The sequence below is a fragment of the Calidris pugnax genome, unplaced genomic scaffold (assembly GCF_001431845.1).
Source record: "Calidris pugnax isolate Ruff unplaced genomic scaffold, ASM143184v1 scaffold44, whole genome shotgun sequence".
Lineage (NCBI taxonomy): Eukaryota > Metazoa > Chordata > Aves > Charadriiformes > Scolopacidae > Calidris > Calidris pugnax.
The window spans coordinates 10239868-10265684 of record NW_015094506.1 but is presented as its reverse complement, the minus strand read 5'-3'; the positions used below and the strand labels follow the sequence as shown (position 1 = coordinate 10265684).

Sequence of the window (25817 nt, the reverse complement as noted above, 5' to 3'; positions counted from 1 at the left end):
CCTCCTCCTCTTGCGTGAATGCAAAGCCTCTCGTGCTGCAGAGCGTGTCCTGCCCAGCACCGAGCCCTGATGGCAGGTCTGCCAGCCATCACCCCACTCGCCCCAGCTGTCCAGGATGGACAGAACATGAAGGAGGGCACGCAGTGACTACAGGTTTTTCCAGAGGCTGCTCTTTCACAGCAAAGATGCGTGGGCAACCTTTTCAGGTTTAATTTTGATAGCTCAATATTAATGAGAAGGCTGGAAACCCTGTAGGAAAACACAGGAAGCAGAAACTGGAAGGAGGACCTGGATTTGCACTTTTTCCAGTTATGCATTTTTTCATTTATAAACTTCATTTAAGTCTATAAAAAGACGTAAACTGGTTTGAGTTTTCATTGCAAGATTTCTGAGACCAATGAGAGACAGATGAACCTTTTGCTCCTCCTCCCTACACAGTCACAATAAGTTTAAAGTTCAACAGACATGAGTACTTACAGATTGTAGATGCCCTAAGCTCTCCCAGGGAGAGACTGGCCATGTCTCATTCTCTTATTATAAATAACAGCAAAAGAATAAACCAAATAATTTGACTAATGCACTTCTTGATCAAAGAAAAGAGTAAAGCAATCTTCATTGCTTCTGCACTGCAGAGCAAGCTTCTCTGAAGGACTGCAACTACCACCTTGCCTTTTTTTCCTTTATTGTAATGTTATTTTTTCCAAAATATTCTAGATCTTTTATTCACAGACAGTTCATTCCTGCTGTCTGCATTAGCTGCATCCAAGAGGCTCTATGCATAGCCCTACTACATCCAATTGCAATCATTTCAGCCCCGCAGGTTGTGTTAGCTGTATCTTGAGGACACAGCACTTGCTCCCCACCACACTGAGTACGAGACACATACCTGCTCCACCTCCTACCCATCTTTAGTCAGGCCTGGGTCATACCGTGCACAGACACCCCTCTGCCATGCTGGGTGCCCATGTGCTGTACACAGCTCACTGGTGCGATATACAGTCTCCTTGAGCAACTGAACACAACACAATGGGACATGGAGCAGGAAAGGGGACGCAGCCCTAAATTCTTGCTGAGGGTATTTCAGATGATGACACTGCTCCTTCTCCTCAGTCCCGTTACATAACTCATGGATGTGGCTTAGTGCTGGGGCCTTTCCCTGCTCACATGACCAACAAGTGGCCCATCACATCATCCAACATGTAGTGTCTCCCTGCTGGGAAAAAATTATGCTGTGCCTGAACGTGGTTTCTGACGGCTTCCCATACTCCCATGTTTAAGTGTCTCTTATCATCTGGAGCCTGCAAAGAGACTTACTACTAGGTACAAGTTTGTCCCCATCTACCCTCTCCTTCCTTGCACCATGATACAGGTGATTTCTCAGGAATCTGCTGGGGAACCCATGCACGGGCAGGGCAGTCTGTTCCCCTCCAGCACCATCTCACAAAAGCAGGTGTGCTGGCAAGGGAGATACCCAGTCTGGCCTCCAGGGAGTGGAGAGAAGCTTCTTTTGTGGTCACGCTAAGGGGATTAAAAAGCCTGCTCCTCCTGAGGTTACTGGGAGTTTTTGCTCTTAGTTTTCAGTGTCTGGACCTTACCCTGTTTAGGGAGGGTCAACTAGCTATTACATAGACTGCTCCTTTTTCAACACAAAATGGAAACCCTGGAGCACACATTAAAAAGGCTGCTTTTATATTTTAAATAGTCTCTAACATTCAAAAGGAATTAGATAACAGCTATAATGGCCCCACCTACTCTTGATCCATTCTGCTGCCAGAATGTTTTCTGTAATAAATCATGAGAGCACTACAGTACTCCAAAGCTAAAAATGGAGCAGAGTCAGAAGGCGGCACAGAGCTCTGCATACAGAATACACAGTGTTGTATTTGATAACATCTGCACTCGGCCTAACTTTAAGCTTCCTCAGGTGGGATAATGAACCCAAATGAGGAGGGAGAGGTTCACGGGATGATTACAACATGGGCTGGTTTTTAAGCCTTTTTCCTTTCAACTTCACTTTCATTGCATCTTGATTTGTGTTGGATTAGCTCCTGAAAAAGGTTCTGCTTAACAGAACAATGAAGGCATCACTTACATTTCCCCAAAGCCAAGGAGGTTGTTGAAGGGCAGCAAGAGGGTGCAGCTGAATGGCAGGATACAGTATCATCTTTCCTCAAATCAGAAGGGTAAGATCAAATCATTTCATCCAGACCTGGAGGGAGTGCTTCTGAAAAAATGGTCCCACCAGCTGTACAGGAGCTAAAATACTGATTTTTAATTCAAAATGAGTAGCAAGCACTAACCACAGTAGTGGACTTGATAAGGCAGCTCATTCTTGCTGAGAGCTGACACATCATTCCAGTTGTACCCCAAAGCCCAGTCCCAGGCACCCTCACTGTATGCATTACCTCTCCATGCTGAAGAAGTAACTTGGCTAAATGTGACACCCACCTGCCTTTGCCGTGCTAACCAAATGGTCAGCTGGGCTTCTGCTAACCAAATGGTGGAATGAACCTATCTCAAAGGCTTACTTGTAGCAAGAACAAGAGGTTTGAACATCTGCAAGGGACAAGTCTGGATGTCTGGATAATGGTCATGAACAGAATTTTTAGTTTTTAGACCTTAAGATCAGTTCTAGTTAAAATACCTGAATTTCGTGGATGGCTGAAAAATGGTCCCTGAATACCAGCACTCACTTAAATTGGATAAAGCAGTATGTTTCAGCTGTTGACACTGAAAAAGCTTTTGGGATAGATTCATACCAGGGAATCAAAGATAATAACTCAAGTGAGATATTTTTTTTCTTCAAGTAGTCCTACTGCCTAGGAACTGAATTTCAGTGAGAGCTGAAACTCATGGGGAGCTAATGAAAGCACAGCTGCAGGCTGCTAGTCCAAGGAGTTTTAACACCCACAGCTGCTGGAAAGCACATGGACCAGCTCTCAGATTTCTGGCAGGCTTTACTGTTGCACATTTACCATGTAAATAACCCTGTGTGACGCAAAAACATCTTAAGGGTTCTTTCCATGTCCAGATGGTATTGTTCTTTCTAGGCCAGTCTGCTAGATGTCTGATCTTAAAGCAGCCTGGCAGGCTACTTAGATCTTCCCCTCAGATGTCTCCATATTTTCTTCTGTGACTGATTTACTGGAAGAAGAAAGAACGAAAACCAAAACTCAAAATTGCTACTCGCAGATGTGCACGAACTGCAATTACAAGAAGAAATCAAATGGAGCCACCTCATTAAGAACTAATGTGAGTACCTCTTCTAAAAAATGAAGAGGAATGAGAAGAACAGTTAATGACTGACATGATTTGAATTAATAGATATTAAGGCCAGCAAGACTATCATACTTACCAGCCAGTATGATCTGCAAAACACCAGCCAAAGAAAACCTCAGGACTCTTCTGTTGCCCTTCTGTTTCCACTGAATTATTTTTAAGTCTATACACGAGCGTTCATTAAGCACATTCATTTAGTCCTTCAATCATCCTTCACTGTATTCCAGCTTTATTATTTATTACAGATAAAACAAAGGAAGGTTATTTCAGTCCTCACACCTAGTACTTTTTGTGCCTTGCTCTGCATGCTGCAAAACTAGCAGACTTACAAATGACCTGATCTGCTTTCTATGGCACTGCTCGGCATTCTGGCCATAAACCAGCACCAAACCACAATCCCTACTGAGAAAAACTTGAGGGAAAACTAAAACATACCAGTAGCGCTTAGCTCACTAGCACTTTCAGTCTGGTTCCCATGCAATTAAATTTCCCTTTTTAGAAGTAATTGTATTTGTGTTTCCTGTATATACATGCTCTGCACTGTTTTCTGTCAGATATCTTAATCAGATTTTAACTCTTCAGTGATATAATGAGTTAAGTGTAGCGTTTACTCTCCACCTAGGGACCATCACGCTACCTACTTGAGTGCAAAGCTTATTAGCGCTGCAGAGCATGCTCTCTCTTGAACACTTAACACAACTGCCAGTTTAATACTATCACATGGACCATTGGTGATAGCATCACAGTCTCGTTTGGTTTATTTATACATAAATGGGACTGCATACACATGTCCATCTATTTCCAGTAGGCATCCTTAACAAATGTAACTCTAAAAAACCCCACCCAAACCTAGAAACCATTTTCTACTTCCAAAATGCAATAATTTCCCCATATATCTAGCAAACTAGAATCATTAGATCAATTCTCCTCCTTCAGTCACTAATCACCCCAGGAGTTATCTCCTCAGTTTTAGTCCCCCGGGCTTGAGGCCAGACCAAAAATATACTTTGACCCTGGACAGGCAGAAAACCCCAGGGACAAGAAAAGTTCAGGCATGGGCATTGCACTGTCTGCTAAGGGTGGAAACAGGAGATGCAAAACCAAAATGAGACTCCAGGTGCTGCTATTCTGTTCTTACCGTGGTTCCAGGCTGCTGTGCATGAAACCATGACAGGTTGACCCAAGAGAATAAACTCCTTATCTAATCCCAAGTTCTGCACACAGTTTTCCAGGTAAAAATCAAGACAAATGGGTAACTACTTAAGCCAGACTCCAAAAATTGTAAAAATAAACAACAACAAAACAACTTACAGTGCTATTACTCTACAGATGGAGGGGAACGAGAGAAAAAAAGGCAAAAAAAAAATGAAGTTGGGGGAGGGAGGAATTCTCCAAGACTGAAGTCTTTCTAGTCATTTAAAAAACAAAACAAACTTAAAAAACACCATTAATTGAGTTCTGGTGGAGGAAGAACATGCAGAGTTTGTAATAAGGAACTCTGCTAGGGGGAAAAAGGGTTGCTCCTATTTTTTTCCTATCAGGAAGTATTGTTTTTTAATGTGTGTGGGGTTTTGTTTGTTTTGGGTTTTTTTCTTGGTGATGGGGGTTTTTTGGGGGGAAGGGATACGAACATTCATTATAGGACTTTTTAGCTCCTTAAAGCATTGCTTTAATTAAGAATTGAGCTCTGCAATCTAAGGACCCTGTATCATGCATAACCACTGGATTAAGCAGTGTTGAATCATCAACTCAGTCACGTACATAAAATCCAGAGACATCAGCAAGATTAAACACCATCTCCATGAAGACATATTTTGCAAAGTGTCTTCTATTGAGGATATATTTTGATAAAATATGACTGTTATCTCCATGCTATGGATATCTGGGATGTTATTCTAAAAATAATTGAACTATTTTTCTTCAGTTCATGAAGTTTAATTTTATTAAGTGACTGCAAAGCAATGTTCAATATTCATAAGCAAGTCATGAAGACGGCAGGCTAATACTGGCAGGGTCAATTTGCACAATAAAAAGAGAGATTAAGCTTGTTGTCTTAATTGCACTTGTGTAATCCGTTTATTTTGGATACTGAAGAATTGAACAAAACAGTGCTTTCATTTAATTTAAACACTAACAAAAATTAACATTTGGACTTCTAGCTAAGCAGACAGAAATTACTTCCACTGCTCAGTGCAGTGCTCATACTCTTGCTATAAATAAGTAGCCTAATGACATCCAAAACAATCCAATCAGTCAAAACAGGGACACAAAATGAAAAACTATTTTAATACTCTTGCCATTTTAGTATGCCAGAAGTTAATTACTGATATTAACATTTGAGTTTTGAGCCCCAAACCGAGGCTGGTTTCAATGACTCTAGACAGTATACGGCTGCAGAGCAAGGTTAGTCAAAGCAGAATTTCAGCATTTTAAAATACTGACAAAGTCCTTGAGATTGAAGACCCTGTTTTAAGAGAACAATCAGGAGATGTTAGATTGTATACTTTTAAAGTTTTTGTCTTCTGGTTTACAGGTCTCAAAATTCTTATTTTCCCCGAGCTCAAGAAACTAGAAATGGTATTTAAAACATAAGAACTGAGTGTAATCATCCCTAAAAGAAGGCACTCTAAAACCAGCAGAGTGTAGCAGTGTCCCTGTGAGTGCATGCTGCTAGTAATATAAGCAACCTGTTCAGCTAATATTATATCTAATCTTCATACAATGCTTACTGAGGGGAAAAAATTGAATCTTGTAAGAAAGTTATTGCATTTAATATTTCCCATAACTTGATGCACATGGTTTACTGACGTATCTCCAGGAGGCTGTAAGAGGGAAAAAGCAGCCTCCGTCCCTCCAAGTCCTAACTGCAGCATCGCTGCCAGACCTTAACAGGAAAGGGAGGAGGAAGCTGCTTGCTGCCACCTTGGCCAAGTGAGGCCCGGCCTCAAGAAATGACGAGGCTAAATCTTATAAAAGGCAAGCCCTAGAGTCTGCTGGCTGGGGTTGGCATGAAAGAGTCACCTTTAATTCTAGGGCTAGGCCTTATGGCTCCTCTGGGTTTTTCTGGTCCCCTTAAACCAATTTTTGCAGCTCAGCAGGGATGGAGGCCAGCACCATGGCAGGCTTTGGTCCCAAGTGTTTGCTAGAAGGCTATCAAAGCTTATGTTCTCCCTCTTCCCTGCATGTAGACAGGATTTCATCCAAGTCAATGTCAAACACACCTGAAAAAGTGCCACTGTGACTGGGTCAAAGTAAAGGACTCAGCAGCCAGCTCAGGCAGCTTCACATCCACCACAGCCTCCTGGAGATCTCCTCCACTGATCCGCATGATCAACCCTAAATAGCAAGCTCTGTAGCAGCCAAAGAAATCCAAACAGAAAAAAATTAATGGGAGATACAGAGGTCAAGCTGAGACTGGATTTTCTCCCTGTTCGAAAAACTCCAACAAGACTACAGACTGTGCACACACTAGTTAGGCAGTAACTGAGGCTATAAAAAAAAAATAATACTAGGATGGAGTATCTATTGCACATGTGGTCTCTCTAGGCCCCTCTACAATTAAGAATGCCTGCTTGGCTTAGAGGAAAGCCAGTATACTTACTCATCCACTGAGATCATGGCAATGCCCTTCAGAGCTCTATTTTAAACGACATCTACTCAGCAGAGCTCTGTTTTGGCTAGACCATGGAACAGGCTGCCCAGAAGGACCATGGAGTCTCTATCCTTGAAGATACTCAAAACTCAACAGGTACATACCCGAGCCACCTGCTCTTCTTGGGCCTGCTTTGAGCAAGAGGTGGGAATAGAGACATGTAGAGGTCCTGTCCAACCTACCTAATTCTGTGATTTATCTCTCCCGTAAAACATAGCAAGCTGAAACTGTGCAAGATGTTAATGTGAAAAATAATGAAGGTAAAAGTCAAAGGAGGTTATATTTGGTACAGTTAAGACATTGGAACAAATCTTAAACTGAAAATTTTGAGGAAAGACAAGAATAGACAAAGATTTGAGTAACTTCTGCTCTCCTGTAATCCAGACCAGTCCACCATAGGCAGATACTATTTTAAGAAAGAGGCTTAAAACTTTTAAACGAAATATAACTTTTGAACAGCATGAAAAATATTCTTTAGTGTCTTGTGCTTAGTGAATTCTTTTCTCTATTAGAGCTCAATTTAGTTCTCATGAGCTCACAGTCCATCCATTAATTTTAGTGCAATTTGGAGCACGACCTAAATTAGTTGGCCGATCAGCCTGTCTTTTTAGTCTCAGCATTTTGCATAGTCACAATCGTGGCCAAAACTGATTACAAAGAGTCCTTCTCAGGCCATTCCACTTTTAGTGAGCTCTCAATGTTTTTTTCAGGATGCTAAGTGACTGCATCAATTCATGCAGTAAATCATTGACTGCAAAGTGCATTTTACTTGCTCCCTGTTGCCCGAGTTCATCCACCTAACTTGTTTTCTTTAACTGTGGCACCTAAATTGCTCTGAGCACTCCGTATATTCTGGGCAAAGAGAAATGAGTTGTTATTTGAAAAGCTTCAGATTCTTTGGAGTGAATTTGGGCTGATGTATCTAGATCTCCCAGTAGTAACAGCTACAGACAGATCAATGCTTTTTGTATCAGAGATAGGACTCTGCTTTCTGATTCCCACTGTTTTGGAAAGTTTTTTCCACTGCCATAGTAATTAACTAAATAAAGGACACTATATTCAGCAGTGATTACTGAAAGTAAGCTTGACAAAATTTTTTCGTCAAAAGTATAGATAACACAGCTTCTATAAAAAATGCAGTTAAAATTGAAATGAAATAGATTATAGTTACCTCTGAATAAGAGAAAAAGTGGACAGTATCTGGGAACTTCCATTCAGTGGAAAATTTGCCCTCTTTCTGGGTGCAACAAATATGCTGACTGATCAGTAGTTTCCTGGCCCCGCTGAACTTCAGTTCACAGGAAACATGGAAACAGGAGAGGAAATGAGCTCTCTATTTCAGAGGCACCCAGAAGGTTACAGAGTTGTAAGGAAAAGCTAATGTGGATTTATCAGAGGCAGATCATGTCACTTGTCCTCCCACTACTGGATAAAAGGCCTCTCTGGGCAAGACATAATTAGGAGATTCTCTGTATCCTCAGTTAATATACAGCTTTTTAAATGCTCTTTCACAATACAAACCTAGAAAGTGCTTCTCAGTGGTTTGCTGCCAAACAGGAAGGTCGTTCCTTCCTGTGTGATACTCACTTGGGTCTTGACTGAGACAGTGAAATAGGGAACACGCATTTTCTACAGCCAGTACAGCTAGACAGCATCTGGAAGGGGCTGCAAGCACATGGGAGGACAGAATTAGAAGTTAAAAGGATTTGAGAAATAGGCTGGAACAGACTTAAAATAAGATGATGATGATACATTAAGAGCAAAAGAAGAAGTAGCTATCAGCTGCACAAATGCAACATGGAGAATGGGTGGATGTGGAGACCAGATAGGGTCACAAACATAAGTCCATGTCATGCTGTTGCAAAAACACAGAGACAAACAGTGATCCTAAAACAAACTTCACCTTGGAATCTATAAATATTTGTTTCATCTAAAGATGTTAACACTTCAGCAAGAGTAGTGCACCCAGCCCAGGCACCACACTAGTAATGGTGGACTACTGCAGAGCGGCCAAAGGAGAACACAGATAATTAAATGTAATGAGAACAGCAACTGGGGTTGTTGCCTTTAGTCCTGAGTTTTTCTACTTCTGTTTTCTGCTACCGCTCTGAATCCCTGACCATATTACATCTTCCATGTGACTCCCATTCTCATTACTCATCCTGCATCACAGACTGGTCAGATGATATTTTCCATATCACAGCATGGGAAATTTTGTTCCACAGAAATCCCAGTTCCATTAACAACCCCATAGCACTGTTCTCATGCAGAAACGCATCTGCAAGTTAAAAATGGGACAGCCAGCATTGGAACTAGAACTAAGGACCAGGGCAGGGTTCAAATCACCCCACTAAAAGCACAGCTGATTTCCTTCTTGCCTACATCCTTTATTTCAATGTACAGCCAGAGCAAAGGTGGGGCTGTGACCTTCAAAGTGTTCTGTCTATCCCAGATGACTTGATTGACACAGAAAGGACAGGGAGGCACAGCAGTGGTTCAGTGACATTACAGCTTCTACTGTAAAGTGACAGGGAGAAAAAAAATATCAGAAAGAAAAAGAAAAGGAGAAGCAAAAGTGGCATACTTAGAGACAAAGCAAAAAAGCCAGTGACGGGAGAGAGTCCCTTCTAATTGAAGAACTCCCTGCATCTGACAGTCTTTGAGAGTCCAAATGCACTCATGGACAACTTTGGCACCAAAAAGGGCTCCACAACAAATGTAAAAGCATATATTTTCTTTTTGTGTTAATTAATATCAACTAAGCACACAAAAAATCAAAAGCAACTGTCTTAGAAGCAGCATGGGAATTCACAGGGACCCATGCTTGTTTGTTGTACTGCACAGTACTTAAGAGATTCATCAAATAGCCTTGACGTTTTCCTACTGTGTGATGCTACAGATACCCATGTTTTCAGCTCACTAAATGCTTGGGAAGCACTATACCTTAAGAGGAGACAAGAGTGTTGTTTTGGGCATCTCAGCTCCTCAGGCTGATGGAATGTTATAGAAGCGTCTGGAGAAGATAAGTTTATCTCTGACCAGAGAGCATAAACCATCATCATTTCAATGCCAGTGCCTGTAGGAAGCTAAGGCCACCCTGCACTGCCTCACAAAGTATATTTTATTTACTGTTTTCTGTAAGACATGAAGTTCTTTTGCCATGGGTAAGATCTCCAAAGCAGGATATGCGTGCTTTTCTGACAGAGCTCAGAAGTGGGGCTGGCTGTGCTCCCAGACCAAGGGCAGGGATGTGGAGAGGAAAAGCTCCACCACCCGCCCGAGAGAGACCTCTGGCCACTCACTTCCCTGAAGCCCAGCCACTGCTGCCACCCTGCCACTTCACATGGGTGCCCAAGCTCCCCTGCCTGGTACCAGAGACAGGCAGACCCTGCTTTGCCCACGCTGCACTACAGGGCTGGCAGCAGCCTTCCTCTTCCCACTCTGCCATCGCTTCCCTCCTCCCGCTCTGCCATCCCCTCCCTTACATAAGCAAAGGTAACCCAGAGGACACGGCAGTTTCTGGATGAATACATGTCGTACAAGATATCTGCTGGCTCACAAGCCCTTTTTTGTTTGTTTCGAATACTGCTGCCTGATAAGGATAGCAGAACCACTTTAGCCTTGAGAAAGGACTGTGCTTACAAAAGCATCCTCATCGCCCAGACCTCACTGACGCACGCTTGGGCTGGAGGACAAACACAAACCATCTCTCCTTCAGTTTGCCATGGGGGCCAACGGAAAAGGGTTCAACCTTCATCATAAACCAGCATATTTAATACATAGTTGTCATCAGTGCATTTCTGGTCAGCTACATTAATTCATTACTGATTTTCTATTTGGAGGTTCATTCTAAAGACAAATGAGGCATGATTCATGAAATAAAAAAGGTAACATTGGTCAATTTTATAACCAAATCTCTTTCTCATGGTGTTTTGCAGGATAACACACAGCCATATGAAGTTTTCATGGCTACAGGTTGAATATGTGCTCCACGGACATGGGAGAAAGGAGGAGATCACAAGGCTTTTTGCCCCTTTTCTCCCCAGCTCTCTTCCCCATTAATCAAAGTGTGGCGACTCCTGCCGCACACATAGTAGCTACATGAGCAGAGTATTCGTCTCTTTTGGATCTTTTTCTCCAGCTGCGAGAGCCCTTCTGCAACTCTCCAACAACAAGAAATGAATCGGAGACCAGTCTGTGCCTGCATAGGTGATACAGGTTTGGGAAGGACCGTTTGATAGAACACAAACCAGAAAAACAGAAGTGTAAAATCTACAGGTATCAAGAAAAACCCAGTAATAACCTGCTGGGAGCACACAGATTCACTGGAATGAGATTATGTGCTGTCATTTTCCATCAGTTCTCTCAACTGATTGCAGCATTCGACACATGCAAGCAAGATTCTCAGGCGATGGCAGATGAACAAAACTAATTTCTTCCATCATTTGAAAGTCATTAGGATTAGAGCACTGTATGCACCAAGCATCAAATTAAGCACCCATAACAGGATCAAACCCCATCATCCCCCAGGTCTTTGCAAATTAGCACTGCAAATTAAGTATTTTAGTGAAAGAACTTCTAATTTGTTTTCTTCGTTAGCAATGATTTAATTATGCCTACTTTTAAAACACAAGATGCCTGAAAGTTCTCTTTTTTACATAGCTAACGAGACAGTATTTTACTATTCCATGTAACAATTGCAAAATTATGATGCAAGTGTAGAAACTAAATTTCAAATGAAAACTTGTATCTCGCTTGTTATTAAACCTGTTAATAATACTTGCATTACCAAGGATAGTAGAAACAATAGGAAAGTACAGTTCATAAACAATCAGAAGTAGCAGCAATGTGGGGAAAATGCAGGAGAACCAACTTTCAAATCATTTTGTCCCTCTGGACTATAAATGAAGAAGTTCTCTAACTTTAGGCTCCCATCTTCCCAAGCGCTACATACATTGCTAGATCAAAGCATTGAGAAGCACAGCATGAGCTAAATAAACCTTTATGATATTTTGATTTGTTGACCAAAGACAGATAATCTACAACTTGGTGGCAGTACCACCAAACATGGAACAAACAGGCTCTGTATGTTTGCCAGTTCACTTGATTATCATCATCTTTAACATAAAATGTAATATTCTGTCTTAGGCTTCCTGATTTATTTACAAAGTAAGACAATTAACATTGGGATAATAAATCTGGGGAATATATCTTTTCATTCATTATGCCTCAGAAAGATATAAATATTTTCAAACTATTACCCTGTACAAGAAAATACACAGAAAGATAAACAGAAGAAGCAGAAAAACACTCCACAGTGTATGGTTTATGTAAATTGAAACTGAAGTCTATATATGGAAAATGAGAACAAAATGTAACATTTATTGGATTCTATTCACTCGGAGCATAAAGCTGGAATTATAATAGCAGGTGTTCTCAGATATAGGTTTAAATGCCAGCAAATTACTCCAGTACAATTTTTGTCTACTAGGTAGTACATGTAATTTAGCTCAACGGTGTTAGTCTGCTTCTTTTTTTTTCAGGCCTGTTTATCTTCTGCTACCGCTCTGTGTACTTCACACACAGCATGCTACCAAAAAAAGCTGAAAACTGTTAATAGAAAACCTTTTAAAACTGTGATTCTTGCCCTAGTAGTTATTATGGATTAACACCACACCCTCTGCCCCCCCACCCCCCAAGTGGAAAAAGAAAGAAGGTAGATGTAAAACATATATAATAGTAGACCTATGCATTTCCAAAAGGAGAGATTGCCACAAAGGATTAAATTATTTTCTCTCTGTGCAAAAGATACACAAACAGTACTTAAAACAGAACTATATGTTATTAGCCCCCTCATACTCTATTCTACACAGGCCACTTCAGAGCAAAGCATACCCCCTCTTTCCCAGCTGTGTAAGATCTCCGAAGTAGCTGGTATGCTGGTAGACTCACAACACAATTTGGGAAGTCCTTTTTGAACCATTATCACACTGTGGAGAGGTTGCAACTCCAATTCAACAAGGCCATTCAATCTGGAGTCCCAATGGACCACTGAAACAAGGGAGCCAGTTTATACACCGCATCCTTTAATGAGTTAGAAGTTTAGGAGAAGTTATGATTTCATACAAAAAGTCACTCTCATGGCTCCTCCACAAGCCACACACATTGCCCTAATTACTTCAACTAACTAAATTCAGTTGTGTAATTCTGAGCCAATTATTTTTTTTTCCAAGCAGCAAATCAGGACTTTAATGCACAATGTGCAGATGCACATATCCAAGTGTGTGCATTTGCTTATGCTTCATAAACCTTCTGCTAAGGTTTAATTCTCGCTGGATCATAAATATCTGAAGAAGATTGAACTCAGAGGATTTTCACAGAGTAAACACTTTAAACCTCAGAGCTGGATTTTATTTCCTGCTGTTATGCAAGCAGTTTAAAGCACTGAAATACATTCTGGAACTACAAAACACATGGCCCAGGACTTGTCACATAGTGATTGATTTCTCCCTCTTTCCAACCAGATCCCAATACTCATTTCAGCCAAGGACTGCATATTCTTATCATCTACTACTGCCTAGTTGTTTTCGGTTTTTTTTTTTTTCATCTGTGGGCCAGATAGAAATTTGTTCCAACCTGAAATCAGAATTAAAGAGAAATAGTTCCCAGTGAATTGATATTCCCCCAACCAAACACCTCTCTCAGAAAAGATTAGGCAACATTTTTGCCATCTGATCTTCCCAGAGGAGTGAGAACATCTTTAGTTCTGCTTTGCACTCCTTTAGAGCAAACTGCTGAAAAATTCAGGTAAACATACATCCTGTTGTTCCAGTCTCACCTTTCTCCCAGCCAGAACTGTCTCCCTCAGGTGGTTCTAGCAGAGGAAATTTTCACCTTTATCACCAAATCCTGAAGTTCTGTGGCAGGATTTACAACAGAGGCAGCTGCTAATAATCCTGTGATGAACCTCCAATGAATTCAAGCCTGAATCCAATCCAATTCTGCAGTCATTTCCTCTGAAGCCACAGGACCACTTGTTAAGTGATCTCTACAAATGTCAGAAAAAAAGTGTATGACTAGTCAGCTCTTTAAGCTTGTTTCATTCTAAAAGTACTTTCAGAAAGTGTCTGTCTATGTGCTGTCCTGGGGAAGAAAGAAAAAAAAATGCCTCAGAAGCAAAAATAAGAAAATTAATTAGTTCTTGTTTTGACTGCAAAAGAATAGCCAAATTCATTCCAAACGCAAAATCAGACTGGAAAGTAATATAAAAATGTAATTCCAGTGGAAAGGAGGTATCTTGGCTCTGAGAAGAAGTTTGAAGTCAAAATCATCTCAGATAAGAATCTTGCTTTAACTAAAAGAGTTGATGCTATTTTCCTGCACAGCTGTAAATCAGGACCCTGTGTATGCAATAAAAAGGTAAAAGCTCATATACTGACTGGCAAAACCAAAAGTTATTCCAAATGAGTAAGGAATTGGTATCATCTCTACAAGCTGATAGGGATATTTGCCTTCTATTTTATAGTTCTTAAAATCATGTCTGTCTTTTTTCCCCCTTGTTATCTTGTTTCCAAATTATTATTTTTCCCCAGTCTTCTCAAGAGCTACATCTCTGGGCTTATGTGCAGCCAAGCAAATTCAATGAATGTTTAAAAAAACACAAATATTTACTCCTCTGAAAGACACATGAAGGTGTCTTCATGAAGGGTGCAAATATTTCTGCACTTCCCACCTCTGTAGTGCTTACACACCTTGGTGTCAATCTCAGATAGCTCTCTAGACCTTCACCTGTCAAGTCATAAGTACTACACTGTAATACAGAGCCAGCTCCAAGCTTCTTGCTTGCAGTCAGAGTTGCAAAGTGCAGCTGTGTGAAAGACAGTGGTGTAGATGCCCCAGGCACCAGACTGAAAGGAAAAGAGAGAGTTTTTCAGGAGCCAGGGAAGACAACCAGCGGGGAGCAAGGAAGCTGTGACAGAAGCACGAAGAAGCCCTTCTGGGGCCTGTGATCAGTGTCCTGTTTTCTTGGGGGTCTAGGGGATCTGTGCCTCTTAATGAGGCCAAAACAGTTCTTGAGGACTGCCGTGCTATGTTGGTGGCTGCATCTTGAGGCTGCAGGGTGCCAGAGCAATATCCATCTGAGACAACACATGCTGTTGAGAAAGCAGCTCCTCCTATCCTTTGTCATGGAGTACTGGACACTGCTTATAGTCTGTATACACCCAGGTACAAACGTGCTCATTCCTGCTCTGAGGTTCTTCCAGACAAGGTAGAGCTCCCCATGCTCAGCAGGCCTTTGATGGCACATGCAGAGCCGCACATAGGACCTCAGCTCAGGATACAGAAAGAGCTCTTCTCTGCACAGACACAAGCAAGTGGGAAAAGTGAGCAATGGATGGAAGGAACAAATGTGACATGACACTGAGATGCTCTGCAGATCTATGTGTGAGGACCCCTCAGTGGTTTTTAAATCAATTCTTCCCAGCAGGCAGAGAACATGCCGCATTAGAATTCCTGACAGCCTAATTCAAGTGCAGGCAGACCTACAGCCTCAGCACCCAACAAAACCAGTTTTGCTCCACCATCCACTTCTATCTGTTGCCTGTGACAACTACCCTGAGCTTCCTGTTGCATGGCACAATTTTAACTCTGGTAGTTATTGGCAGTAACGTTCTGGAGGACAGAAGTATAAATGGGCTAAAATGTGGAAACTTCGTGGAGACTGTGACCATCAGTAGCTAGTAAGAATGGCAGTTTGGACACAAGCTTTGGCTCAGGACACTCCCCTAGCAACACTGATTACCGAAAGTGGGCTATTGTAGCAATGATCCTTTCCATACATACCTAGAGCTACATCTGTATATAGACACCCACACAGCTTGATGCTTAAATTAGTGGTTTAGTGTCTAATACTGATTATCATGGGAGACCTACAGTGTGACCTGGTACAGCCGCTATTCTACCAAAGACAGATAATCAATAACACCTCTTCTCATGACTCTTGTGTGCCTAGGGGTGCTGTTGTAGTAGTGGATGCAGGAGATACATATACCCAGTGGTGTCCCAGAGAAGGGGTAGCTAATGGCCAGCCAGCTGCAGATGCATCAGCAATGTCCTGAGGTACGCTGCCACCTTGTTGTAGTTTAGAGAGATGACAGTGAGCAGCTTTTACTCCTTCATTTCATTCACAGCGAGGTTATCTGGCATCCAGACAAGTGTTGCTGTGTTCGTTGTGGAGATAAAGGGTGATGAGGGTGCTGGCTATTCAACAGTACAGCCTGGCAGTCCTGCAGGACACAGCAATTCTATTCGGATGCATTGGAAAAACCCACTTCCCTCCTTTCCGCCCTCATACTACAAATGTACTATAAAAACACATCTAATTCGATGGGTTCCGGTTTGTCTAGAGCAATATATGCTTGTCCAAGAAGAGGAACAATATTCTGTAACAGGCAGGATAATGCATCTAGACTGTCAGTAGGTTTTGGTCAGCTTAAGCACTTTCTGACTTCCTCAAAGTTTGTAGCTGGCAGCACGTTTCATCCAAAGTGAGGTATTTTTGCTCACACCTGTGTGTTAACTGTTGCCAGGGTCTAAAGCAGAGTTTTGTCCCATTCTGGAATAAAGGATTAGAGACTGAAAGGATGAGAAAACAAGCCTTGTCCTAACAGTTTAAACATAAACAGAGGAGAACATTCAGTGGCCTAATAGCTTCTGTTTCAGATCCCTCCTGCCTGGGACATTCTGGTTCTTCTAACCAATACAGTGTTTACTGCCTGAACACGGTGGTGGTAGTGGGGGATGGGGGTGGCATGGGCTGGCAGTCTCCCTGCAGCAGAGCAATCTCAGCTTCCTCTTTACCACCCCTCACCAAAGTCTGTGTCTTAAACCAGCCTGGAAACTGTGTTGAGCGTTACAGTCTGGATGGAAAAATTACATTGTAATCACAAAAGTGTTAGCAACAACAGTTATTTCATACAAAAAGGAGGGAACCAGAGTCATGGAGAAGTTGAAAGATGAAGAAAGCAAGGATCTGCAAACTAACTTTCCATGTAACTCAAGACTGGCTACAGCAAATTCAGCCAAGCTACACTGGAAGAAAGACTGTAGGCAGGATGAGAATCAAGCCCACAGCCCTGCTTTTCATGATCTCAGTAATAGACATATAAAAGAAAAAAATCTGAATGCACACATTGAAAACAAAGTGCAAACATTTTAGAAGCTTAAGGTCCAAAGTTGCAGGACTGGAGGCTTCACGAGCTGTGCGTTCCTCTAGGTAACTTCAGTATGAAACATTCACTTCTCACAGACATGAAAAGAATCCTATAGGATGCAAAGGAATGAGAAATTCAGTTCTTAAGGTGAACTGTGTCCTGTTGACATATCAGCCTGTTCAGGACATTCTCTGCACACTTCTTGGAGCTTGCACACAAACACACAAGCTTAATGGGTTCAGCTTAAAATAGCCATTTTTAAGAGCTGTATTTTTACTTACATAACCCAGGATGAAAGTGGTTGGAAAGTATACAGTCACATAGCTTTATCTCCACTGATACATAACTGGCACTGCTCTGTATCACTGGTCAGTCTTTCACAGTGGTCCTCTCCAAGTTACAGGTTGGGGTTTTCTTACTATTTCCTGAGGTGCTTTTAGAGTTTATATCAAGAATCTGGGACCAATTATCATGAGACAGCCAAAGCAAGAGGGTAAGTTAATTACTTAAAGAACACTAAATTGAAATCAAACAACCTTGTTTCTGTGCCTCAGGACAGGATTTCAGATCTATTATAAGAAAATGGAAGAAAAGACAGTAAGAACCTCAGGAAATTCATCTTAGTACTAATGATTTGAAAGCTCTGTTTTCTGGAACCCAGAATAATGTTCAAAAGTAAGGCATCTAAACAAGATTTAGAAAAAGAAAAGGCTACAGGTCAACTAAATTTTTTAGCTTAATTCATTTAAAATACAGAACTTTGATAATTTTTTTAAGTAGACAATATGTTGTCTGTTCAGACCTTGCTGAATATCTTTTATTTTCTGAGTGTCAGCAAGAAGCCAATATTACCTTAAGCCGTATGGTCTATTACTGTGAAAGATGGCGGCAGTGTTCATCACATCCTTTCTTTCCTTCATGTTAATTGGAACTGAAGATCAAAAATTTGTGGCTCTCAACACTCAGGAGATATGTAAACTACAAGAGAAATATAGCTAAGGTCTTCCCTGCGTGTGTTGCACACCAGATAAGGCAACGCTCTTTCCTTCCCCTCTCCTATTTCGGCAATTCTACTATGGCATATTCAGCTGTACTAAGCTATAGAGTACAGCAAAAGCTATTTATGAACTCTCACATCTGTGCACACATAGTGGCAATAACACAAGACTGTAGTAACTGGGAACGTTTTGATGTGACATTTTTCTAAAGGAAACCTTGTTTCCTCGATTTCTGCAGGAAGGAGGAGAGGACCCTGCTCAAAACTCAGACCTGCATTTAAAGCACTGATGGGAGACCAAAGCAGGTATTCAAAACTCCACTAAGCTTCACCCTTGTCCATGAAATGCCATTTTGGTTGCTCGTTCAAAATTAGGTTTAATTGATTTAGACATCACTTGCATGACAAAACAGTAGCTTTGAGCAAAGTGCTCACCAAAAGGAAATGAAGCCACTAACACAACATGAAGAGTTGAAAATAAACAAACAGTGATGCAGCTAACACAACTCATGGACACTGCACATCTTGATTTTCTTAGATGGCCTCTGCTTAAGGATGTCAACCAAAGGCTCTTCAGAAACACGGGGATGATTCTCAAAAAAATCAGCCCTGGCTGCTGATTGTGAAGAACTCTCAGACACTTCACCTGTCACAGAATCTCCTACGATTTGTGTGTTTGGTCTCTGACAAGAGAAGCATGTCCCTGTGCTAGCTGTTGCTGTTGGAGTGAGTCAATAGAAAGAATTATCACTCCCATAGCATTTGATGGCATTAGTAAGTCAAAAACTGATTCATATTGTTAATTTTTCTCCCAGAAGATTATTTGGCTCTGTTACAAAGTGAAAACAGGCATTTTCTAAATTTCTAGACAATAAAAAAATAATCACAGTATTCTCAAGTGTCACAAAATTCATTATTTTTTAAAACTTCTAATTTTACTTAAAAATATCTGGTGATTTTAGACAAGCAATGACACCTTGGCTTTTCAGAACAAAAAAATCTGACTAATGCCTCATACATATGGAATGTGATTGTGCCACCAAATCTTCTTTTTCTCTTGGGGAAAAAAAATTAAAATCTGTTCCACTTCATATCTTTAAAGATTTGATTCACTTAATTTTTAATTTTTTTTTTCCTGAACAAATTAAACTAAAGTAAAGTGGCACAGATAATCACAGCACCAACCCTCAGCAATACTACTTGGGCTGATGCGCACTCCTGGTCTTATGAGGAAGGATGCCAATGCACCACACAGTCCCCTTTCCCTTCTCCTTCCCCCAGTGGGATTTTGGTTTTGGCCCCATGGTGTGGACTGATAAAGATGTTGCATATCTTGTAAGACTATTTCCTGCACTTGTAAAACAAATAATATTTCATCTAGTATAAAAAACATGCTGCAGTACATACTGCAACTTTATTTTCTTCCTATTTTTTGTGTTGAATACTGTGCTGTATCTTCAGGGGTTTGAGCCTTTACTTCTAGACCATTTGATATAATAAACCTAATAAACAGACCCAAGATAAACACACAAATGGAAGCTAATCCATTTACTATTAAAAAAGGGCTATTTAGATCATATTGTACAGAGGAATAAAATACTTCAGCTATCCAACCACCATTTGAGAAAGAAACATTGTGTTAAAGACAGGCAAATATCACACTCATAGTTTGATTTTACTTGCCATATTTTACTAGCAACTCCTAAGTTTATCAGAGCACCAGATGCTAACAAAGCATAGCATGGCCTGTCTGCTTTCAACTTATTTTGTGCCTTTGATGGCACTTTCAGAGCCGCTTCTTTCTCATTTGCCAAAACACTCTTAGAAATATCACAACAGGAACAAGCAAGTCCTTTTAAAACCATGCTAAAACCACGACTACAAACTGCATCTTTTAAATAAACTGCTGTCCTCTTCAAAAGGAAGTATTTGCTGAGAATTACTCTAGTGTGTAACACAAGAAACAGCACTTTGACTGGCATTTCATAGGGTTTTCCCAACACTAATGAGCACAGACTCACAGCCCTCCTCCAAGAATGGAGACTGTTCCTTCTGCTGTGAAAACCCCCGAGTGCCTCAGGGGTCACGGAAGAAGTTTGGGGTAAGGCTCAGCTCAGCTCGTACCCCCCCCAGCTGTCGCACCCACCTCCTGAGCCAAACCCAGCAAACGCTTCTCCTTGGGCAGACAAGTCACTGCTGCTGCCCAAAGTGTGATCCTTCAGCTAAAATGAAAAACGGAGGAGAAGGGAGGAATCTTCCACACTTCTCTAGACCTTTTCCAGCTCTTCACCTTCTCAAGATATTAAATTGTAGAGTATCAATGGTAAACAAGGAGACAATCAACCCCTCCCCTTCGCACCAGCAGGTGGTAAACCAGCAGCACCCAACCGGGCACTGCACCATTGCACCAGCCAATCCTTCTCCTGACTTGCTGAGGCCACCACACAACAGGAGCTCGATTCGGCAGGATCCTCCTCTTCCCAGATGGTGCAGAAACCTCACTAGCTGTAGAGAATAATGGGCTGAAATGCAAATCACTGCCTACCTGTGACTCAAACAAACAAAACTGAGAAGGCTCAGATCCTGCGCTGGCACTGCTGTCCTGTACTGCCAGAAAAACACATTTGGCATCGTATGTATCACCGAGTTGTTTATTATTGAATCACATCACATCCATACGTATCCTGAGCAATCTGTTGCTAGGTGCTGATTTATTTGATAACTTTGTAGACTTTGAACATTTTTCCAGAAAGGAATGCTGGACCTGGCGGTTTTGTTGTTATTTTGTTCAAATGAAACAACAGTAGCTGAAAAAACTCGTATGGCTCCTCAGCAGACGTAGGGAAAAAACCCAATGGTGTTTGCATCGTGGCAGACCTTGAAATCAGATCAAACAGCAACTATGAAGCAGCCTCTTTTGAACTGCAAGAGCAGCTGTAGGGAATTATTTAACCTCATGCTCTTATGATGATATTAGATGGAAAACCTGAAGAGACCGGTTCAGAAACAATCTTAATCAACAAATCTTTCACAAGACGCATACTCTTGTTCAAAATAAGATAAGTCTTTGAACTGGGTGACCTTGGAAGATTTATTCTATCATCATACTCCTGGTCCTGCAATTTCGCATCATTAAAGTGAAACTCAAAGGACTAGTTAGGCTTTCAATTTTAGCTAAGCGTAAACAGATTTTCTTCCAGTTCTGCAGACTGTTTTATGTTTAAGAATGTCAAAATACACTGCAGAGTCCATTAAATGGCATTCTGTTTTGCAGCGAAGGGAGAGGGAACCATAGGCCAGTCAGTCTCACCTCTGTGCCTGGCAAGATTATGGAGCAGATCCTCCTGGAATCTCTGCTAAGGCACATGGAAAATAAGGAGGTGATTGGAGTCAGCCAACATGGCTTTACCAAGGGCAAATCATTCCTGAAAAATTTGGTGGCCTTTTATGATACTGCCACATGCTCGGTAGACAAGGGCAGAGCAACAGATGTTGTCTACCTGGACTTGTGCAAAGCGTTCGACACTGTCCCGCATGACATCCTGGTCTCAAAATTAGAAACTAATGGATTCGATGGATGGGCCACTCGGTGGATAAGGAGCTGTATGGCCGGCCGCACCCAAAGGGTTGTGGTCAATGGCTCAATGTCCACTTGGCAGCCAGTGACAAGGGGTGTTCCTCAGGGGTCCGTACTGGGACCAGTGCGGTTCAACATCTTTGTTGGAGACATGGACAGTGGGATAGAGTGCACCCTCAGCAAGTTTGCCGATGACACCAAACTCAGTGGTGCGGTCGACATGCTGGAGGGAAGAGATGCCATCCAGAAGGACCTGGACAGGCTTGAGAGGTGGGGTCATGCAAATCGCATGAAGTTTAACCAAGCCAAGTGCAGGGTCCTGTGCCTGGGACATGGCAACTCCAGGCACAAATACAGGTTTGGTGGAGAATGGCTAGAGAGCAGTCCTGAGGAGAAGGACTTGGGGGTGTTGATGGGTGAGAAGCTTAACATGAGCCAGCAATGTGCACTGGCAGCCCAGAAAGCCAACTGCATCCTGGGCTGCATCAAGAGAAGTGTGGCCAGGAGGTCACAGGAGGTGATTTTGCCCCTCTAGTCTGTACTCGTGAGACCCCACCTGGAGTACTGTGTCCAGCTTTGGAGTCCTCAACACAAGAAGGACAAGGATGTGTTGGAATGGGTCCAGAAGAGGGCCACAAAAATGATCAGAGCACCTCTGCTATGAAGACAGACTGAGAGAGTGGGGTTGTTAAGCCTGGAGAAGAGAAGGCTCTGGGGAGACCTTATAGCGGCCTTTCAATAAGTATGGTCTTCGGTGAAGTGAGATCTGAGTATCAAACAAAACCAGGGCCCAGACTTTCACTAAACACTGGGAAACCAGAACCAGGCTCAAACCTCACTGCCTCTTGTTGCTGGTAATGAGATGGATCCGAGTTTCATAGTCACACAGCCTTGATATCGAAAGTCTCAACATGGATCTGAACAGATCAGAGCTAAAATTGTCATAAAAATACAATAAAATCCCACTGGTAAATCCAGAGAAAGGTATTGCATTTCCTCATAAGATCCTGTTTTATTCTGCGCTACTAGATAAGTCTTTGAGCAAGAATAAACCAAATATTTTCTCTCTTACTAATTTCAAGGCCAAAGCTATACACAGTTACAGCTTTCTCATGCTCTAGCTCTTGTGAAAATGAGATGGTTAGAGTGAATGAAGTTACTTTCTAGTCTCCCTTTATAAACATGACACACAGGTTCTTCATTTTGTGCATCCTTATTGTTGTGATTTTGCTATTTTTACAAAATTTTAAAAGTATGAATTTATAAGTTCGTGGCATTTTTAAATGAAAATCTATTTTCACATCTCCTTGAATATTACCATCCATCCCTGATTGATAACTTCCAGAACAAGTGAAGCAGAAGGATTTGTGTTGTACCTTGCATGGAGATCCTGCTGGTTTACCTATTTCAAAACTCCATGTAATCCTTTGGTCGATTGAAAGGCATTGGTGAAGTTAGGATGTAGGAGTGGCCCCAGAGCCCACTGAAGTCACTGGGTACCTCATGGCTTTCTGTAAACTTTGGATTCAGAGGTCAACATCTGTACAAAACCTAAACCTCAGAAAACTGAGTGCAGAAGAAAAAATGGCATCGATCGTATCAGCAGATGCAGAGCTTGTGGCAGCTTGAAGTCATTTTGTGTACAAAGAATTTAGAATACAGAGCAAGATGGGCTCAATTTCTGCAAGGAGATGGGGTTAAGCTGTCTCTTGCAGGGAACCTAGCTCCTAGTATGATCTCTTTCATAAATAATTCTTTTTCTTTTTCTCTTGCAGGGCTGTGTTGGAAGGATGCAACAGAGCAGGAGGCTGAAAGCTCAACTACCCAAAAGCTCTCCATCCTAATGCACTCCTGCTGAGCACGGCAGGGCCTCTGAGAAAGAGGAAACCAAGTGGAGAGCATACAAGCAGCAGCATTTACTGCAGAGCTGAGAAAAACAAACTGAAAGACAAAGCTTTAGTCCCTGAGCCTGCCACTTCCACTTTGCAGGCTGAGCTCCTCACCCACATTCACACTGACATCACACATTGATCCTGCAGCAGGATCCACGCAAGCATGAAGTCCTAAATAACATTAATTACCGCATGCCCTTCAGCAGCACTACTTTTTCCACTGAGCTTGTAGCATCTGTAATAATTCTGAAGAGGATACACCAAGAGGTGCAACTCTGAAACAACACGCTCTCACATGACGGCAGCACATTGTTCTTTGTGTCGCACACTTAACTGCTTTGCACAAATTCTTGTACATTTGTGCATCTTTGAGGTAAAAAGGATAAGAAAAGCAGCCTGATTCATTTTTATGACACAGATAAAGTTTTCCAGAAAACAATTCTCTGTTAAAAATGTGAGAACAATACAAAGGCTTCAAATGCATTAAAAAGTAAAAAGCATAAAATAAGCCATGAGTATTTGCTGGTGGTGTAATTAGGCTAGAAGTAGATCACAGTTGAGGTGTCACAAATTACAATATAATGATGTAAAAAATACTAGCAAGACATGGCATAGTTTTCAGTCTCCTCATCTTGCACAAAGCTGTAGAGAAAACAAGGTTCAGCTACACATACAGCAGTGAGAAATTTACACAGCTAACAAGTCAAACGAAACTTTAAAAAAAAGCTATAACAATTCCTACATTAATGTCACACTTTTAATGACATTTAATGCTTTTTCAAAGTCATCTTTCTTCCTAAACATTAGACCCCTTTCTTACAGAGAAAGAGAGGTGTAAACCCGGTCCATTCATTTAATAATGCAGAGTGAGAGTCTGTAAATGCAAACATATACCTGCTGCTGAACGCAATCACAACTACATACCTGTGAGTTACAAGATCCTATTTGACTGAGTAAGGTTCCCATTTATGCCAGGAGAAGCCTGGTGAGCAGGGAACTCCAACATCTGGCCCTTGCAATCAGGGAGCATGGAGTTCCGACATGTAGCCCTGGAAGTGGGTGTACCAGGTTGTCACAGCCAAATATGCATGGTCACGGGCATCTTTAGATATTTCAGAATTTTTGTATGACCTACCATATGTGTCTACAACTCACCTGGATCTGGACAGAAATTACTTACTAGAAGCTGCTCAAACACTGCAGTTACTTAATTCCCAAGATGTATACCATTTTGATATCCAATAGCTTGCATGACACTAATAAATCTATCATGCATCACAACGAGAATACACTCCATGAACAGATGACATTGTTGAAAGATTATATCAAGGCCACACAGAAACATGGCGAGTTCCCTGTTGGTGAGTTCTCTCATTTAGGATACATGTCTTTTATAACACATGCCATCACTGTTTAAGAAAAAAGCTTTATTACAATGAAAGGGAAATATCGACTATACAGAAATAATGTCAAGCAAAAGAGTAAATCATAGGCCTGTGAAACCAGTACCACATACTAAAGTTGCTACGGATGCCCCAAGGCAGAGCAGCACAGTCCTTTCAAAGTGACACTGGAAATAAGACAGTTCAAGGTACATTGCAAAATTGTTCCAAAATCCACTCAACCTTGGCTATTGTTCAGCATGGTGGTGGTGTTGAAACTGTCATCAGCAAAGCTGTATCAGTTTATTCCCAAGAAAAACCTGAACCAAGTCTGTGAGTCAAGTCATTCAGAAGTAAAGTTTGCAATATCCCCTAAATCATCAAAGGCAGTGATGTGAAGGGTTTCAGATGCTCTTACAAGGCAGCCAGAGAAGCATGACCTTCATTTCTGGACTGTTTTCTCATATCTCCATACCCTCATCATTTTCATTTTTTTCATCTTACATTGGTTGCCATTTCCATACTTCTGACTTGGTTTAGTTACCCTGGTTCCCTATGGAAATCAGATTTCCAGGATCAGTCAATGTATGTGTCTGCAGTAAGCCTTTAATGCTAAGTTCAGACAAATCAGATACTGGAGATCTCAAATACGATAAGTTCTCTATGTATTTTGTAACTCCAGAGTAAGGGAAGGCCAAGGGTTTGATTTGGCTGGCCAAGTCAGTCAAATAAGGCAGCCTGCATGTAGCTGTCAAAATATTTAGCAGAAGAAAGGCTGTATGCGAAAGAATGGAATTCTATAGGCTACATGGTGAGAACAGACA

General features: G+C 41.5%; 1 protein-coding gene across 1 annotated transcript in view; it reads right to left on the bottom strand.

The window, feature by feature from the left end:
• TMCC3 (transmembrane and coiled-coil domain family 3) overlaps window positions 1-8169 on the bottom strand; it is a 104550-nt gene extending 96381 nt beyond the window's left edge. The window contains exon 1 of the mRNA XM_014963156.1: window positions 8103-8169. The gene's annotated coding sequence lies outside the window, so the exon portion shown is untranslated. The remainder of the gene's footprint in view (window positions 1-8102) is intronic.
• Window positions 8170-25817: the final 17648 nt, after the last annotated feature.